The following is a 5,251-nucleotide window of genomic DNA, read 5'->3' as shown; positions in this document are numbered from 1 at the left end:
CAACGATGGATGAAGAAGTAGTGTTATTACTAATGTTAAAATTATTGCAAAAGGTAAGAAATGTGCTTAGTTTGCGTGCTATCCCGATATATTTAAGAGAGAGAAAATTTTATTTCGCTCATAATGCTTTATTGCAACCGCAGAAATATACAAAAAAACAAAAATTCTGGATATAATCAATGTTTTTTTTTTTTACACAAAGAATGAGGCATAAGTGACAATTTAGTCCTTGAAATGCAAACGACCAATCGTAAGAAGTTCTTCAATTACTTCAGAATGACATCGGAATTATTTAAAGAATTGCTAGCATTATAGTTGAACTATGTATATATAAAATAAGAATATATCGTATTAAAAAATAAGAATTATTATTAATTTTTTTCTTCAAAATTGTCAAATTCTCAACTAACAATAGCCGGATCGACATAGCCTGCAATCGACATGACATTCCGTTGATCCGATATCATTTCTATACCGTTCCGGCCATGATTTTGGTGGTTCCGATAGAGAAACTTCTTACGGAATGGAATACTAGTAAACTCATTTCTAGTAAGAAATCCGTTCCGTCGTTCCGATTCTGTGTACATGGGATGATATCCTGAAACTCCAATTGTTACTATTGTAATTCTAATAGTTTGAGTAACATTGCAAGCGTACAAATACATGCAATATGAAATCAATGTCGAAATAATATGACATTTTGAAAGAATATACCTACAAAGCAATGTGCCAAAAAGTAATTTGAAAATATTAACATGTAGAAATATTGTTATGCGTATGCATCAAAAATTCGGGCTTGACGCACAAGATCATGCAACACACAAAGACGAGCGAACGCGTATCTTATTTATGTTGCGTTCACGCGGTGTATCAATTTTCCATTTTTAAAATTGTTATTTTATGATTAGGAAGATCTACAATTAGTTAAGTCAAAACATTTATATTAATTTACTATTCTTTATTCATTCATTTAAAATAAATTTATTTTTACTTTTTTAATTTTTTTAATTGGAATGTTTTATTTTGCATTATCTTCTCTTACAAGTATATCGAGTCTGACTAATTATTAATATGATATATTCTGGTTATAATACTTCTAAATTTTTTTAAGAATGTCACAGTTTTTGCATGTACGTTAATTAATTCTTTTTATTTACAATATTTTTAGTATTTCTTAAATAAATTTGCCACTCGCATGAACGTATTTTTCGAAGCTTCGAAGTAAACTTCAAACTTATTATTAGAAGTTTCAAAGTTTGGAAGATATCTTAAACTTCGAAAATTCGAAATTAATTTTGAAACTTAGAATTCCTTCAAAGCTTCGAACCTTCGAAGTCAGTCAAAAGTAATAGCTCTAGTTTTGAGTGTATAGAACTTATTGCAATGGGTTAAGGAGGTATTTTAGTCTAGCGGGTAGAAAAAATCGATTTTTTTTACATCTTTTGCAAGTATTTGGTATAGAAAATATATCTGGAAAAGGAATTAGCTTGATTCACTAAATTAACAAACTTATTGCACTTGGTAGGGAGCGATCTTCGACTTATTTTTGCAAAAAAAAACTGCGAAATTGTTTTAGTACCTGCTATAGCCAAACTCATACTAATTAAAAATTTCTTTGGTTTTTTGTTTCAGATAAGCAAAAGAATTGGAATCGTGGGAGCCATAATTTTATTTTTTATAACGCTACTTAATATTATATTTTATATAGTGCACATTAACAATTATTTTTTAATAAAAAAATTCTGAAACGTTCTTCAAATATGTACAAAAAAAACCAAATTGTTCCAAAAAACTTTATCTTATATTTTTAAAAAATTCACAGAAAGAGCATAAAAATTTGGCTCCTAGGCTAGAATATCCCCTTAATTTGAATTTCTGTATGCTATATTGCTTTGTAATAAGTACCTGACAGCACATAAATAATGATACATTCTGTTTCACGCATGATGCGCTTAATATTTCATTGATCCTTGTTTACATTTGATAAACAATAAAGATAACTAGTGCGTTATGCATTAAACGGAAAACACGCTAAGTTAACAGGGAAATATTATTTAATCAATAATTCTGCAGATATACAGTTATTTGATCAATAATTCTGCAGATATACAGTTATTGAGTTGAAACAAAATGATTGTTATAATATTCTATAGAATCGCGCGCGCGCGCGCGCGTATGTGTGTGTGTGTGTGTGTGTGTGTGTGTGAATGAGAACACAATCTATAGAAATTACTTAAGAAAGTCTTTTACATTAGAGGGTCAAAAAAATCAATTTTTTTTCATAAATCGATCATATAACTCTTCGAGAATACGTCCCTAAAATTTTAGAACAAAATTTGAAGTTCTTCAATATAAATTCAGCGCTTGTATATATGAGTGCACGGCGCACGGGTATAATAAATAATTTAAAACATTTTTTTTTATTATAGGATAATTCGGGGGAAAGTGTCATATCGGGTAAGATGCCATTTGCTTATAATTTTCATGTTTATGCATAGATGGCATTAATGGCATACTCATATTATTTAATTGTGTGCTAGTAATCACTTGACAAAGGTTATTCACCTTTATCAGCCAATCAAATACTGGTTGGACGGCCCCTCCTCCAGACCTTGATCACGAAGCGCAGCTCGCCAAGACAGAGCTTAGCTAGAAACCGAAAATAAGTATTTCAACAAGAGGCTCAACGTCCTCTCGGAGAGGATTAGGGTTCTGGAGAAGAAGGAAGAGAGGAGATCTTGCAGAACACCACAGGACCGGTCTTTCAGAAGGACTATTGAGAGAAGCCAGATCATTATCTTCCACTTGCCTGGACTACAGAGGCCAATGGAGTTGGCTGAGAGATGGCTCCGGAGGCGGTAAGGCCTCCGTTAAGGGAAATCCGCCGCCTTGGATCCCCCAAGATTGGTGAGGGTAACCTCATAAACAACGGTAGAAGGCTCCTTGCTCGACGCTCCTTGAGAATTTGAATGACCTCAGGGAGCTTTCCGCTGAAGAAGGTGTAATCGGAGGTTCTCTCTATTGGCCTCTGACTTGCTCCGAAAAAATCTCCTCAGAACATCGGGGGAAGGGGGGCAACTCCTGCGAGAGAGACAAGAACTACGAGAGAACAAATATTACAGTGGGTAATCTTTCCAAAGCACTAGGAGGTAAGAAGAAGAAGGAAGCACCGAAAATAAAGCATCCCCTCCTCAAGAACAAGGGGGAAAGGACATCAAGTCCACGGCTGAGAAACGGAGCTCCCATCCATCGCCTGTCCCCGCTCAAATGGAATGGGTGAAGTGAGAAAGAAAAAGAGACAGGCCGCGAACAAGGTAGCGAATAGAATAGCCGCCCAGACTGTATTGGGGGGGAATCAAAAATCTCCGATGAGGAACTCTGCCAGCATCCCCAGCAAAGAGGAATCAAAGAATCCCCGCAAGGGAAATCCAGAGCGGACAACAAAAAGGTCAAGCGTCGTCCGCCGATAGCCACGGCGATGACTCTGACCTGTCCGCTCGGTAAGTACGCCGAGATAGCAACGAAAACTAAGCCAAATATCTCTCCGGGACCTTCAAATTGTAGGTTTCCGGGTAAGGAAGGCACTAACTAGAGCCCTGTTATATGAAGTTCCAGATGAGGGGGACGCTGCCAAGGCAGACGCTTTGACTGCTGAGTTCCGCCGGATTCTTCAAGATAAAGAAAGACTTAGGATATCTCGACTATGCATAAAGGCCGAGAAGACTCCTAACGGACCTCGACGACTCCGTAATAGAGTTCAAAATCTTTAAGGCCTTTTTTTCATTCGAGAGGTGTGTCCCCGCGAATTTAAAGTTGAGCGAGGGGGCGGGTGCTAAAAAGCAGCGGGATATTGTCCATATGGACGCAACTTCCCCTCACGGCGGCAAACAAAATTGTCCAAAGGGTGAACCTTTTAGCAGAGTGTGTGTAATCGTGTGCGCCTCGGCCCCTCCAATGCTTCCGCTGCTTGGAGAAGGGCGCAATACCATACCAAGGCAGATCGACCTGCTTCCGTTGTGGATAGTCGGGAATACAGGTGCCCCGATAGATTGTCAGACGTACAGAGAGGCGAACCATCGAATCGATCTGCAAAGCCCTGAAGAAAGGAGCCCAGTGGACTGCAATCCTCGCGAGTGAGGGAGGATCACTCCTCCCATGGACGGTAACTCCAGAACATTGAATACCCAGCCCCTGGAGCATAGGGGCAGCCGCCTGCACAAGTGGATCGGAGAAGGGGGGTGATATCCATGGTTATTGTTTCGTGTTTAGACCTCCTTCCTTCCCTCCGGGGGCTCGATAGGATTAACAATAAATCCTCTGGGTAAAATTGGGAAGGAGCCTGCAAGCCAACAATCAAAGGAGGAAGGCTGGAGAGGCCTGGAGAAGGCAGCGCAACCAGGGATATAATATCCTACCAAGTACTCCAGACTAACTTCACGCCTATCGCAGGATATCTTTTTGCACTGCATAACAGAGCGTGGTGCGTTAGGATAGTCGCTGAGTCCTACCGAGTTTCAAAAAACTACTCTCGCTAAATGGCGGACGTCACGGGCTTGATGGCTATCAACTCACCTGGAAGCGGGCAATAAAGTCCCTCCGCCGCATTCAAAACGGCAAGTTTTACACGGCCATAGAATGGGGTCGCGTGGGTGTACTTCCTCCCGCGGCTCGACATAGCGAAGTTTGAGAAGAACTTTAGAAGAGCTGGGGAGATTTGTGAACAATATATATATATAATTTTCACCGGTCGGTGATCGTTGGAAAGGACTTCAATGCCTGATTCTCGACTTGGAAGTCCAGGCTGTTGAACTCCAAAGGGAGAAGACTCGAGGAGTAGGCCAACACCATTGACTTTGAACTGGCCAATGTCGGATCGCAGAGTATGTCTGTGATCGTCCACAAGGCGAGTAAACATTACCTGGGCTGTTCGGATGACCGCATGATTAAAATTTTGTAGCTAAATAAATTCTACATCTAAAGATACATACTTTTTAAATGTAAATATTATATTTTAACTGTTATAACACTACAAAATCAAAATGTTTAACTTTTCTCTCCGATCTCTGCTATATTAAATATTTATATGATTTCTCTGTATATAATTTTAAGTATATTTTCTATAGTTTGATCTAGTGTGTTAGATGACATTTTAATTGAAAATTGATATACGACAAGTGAACAGTAAGTAAAAAATTAAAATTGTCGTATTATAAAGTATATTAAGTGTATTTTGTGTGTACTGAAAAAAAAA

Source organism: Trachymyrmex septentrionalis, unplaced genomic scaffold (genome assembly GCF_001594115.1).
Source record: "Trachymyrmex septentrionalis isolate Tsep2-gDNA-1 unplaced genomic scaffold, Tsep1.0 scaffold8, whole genome shotgun sequence".
NCBI lineage: Eukaryota > Metazoa > Arthropoda > Insecta > Hymenoptera > Formicidae > Trachymyrmex > Trachymyrmex septentrionalis.
Note: the sequence above shows the minus strand (reverse complement) of the source record.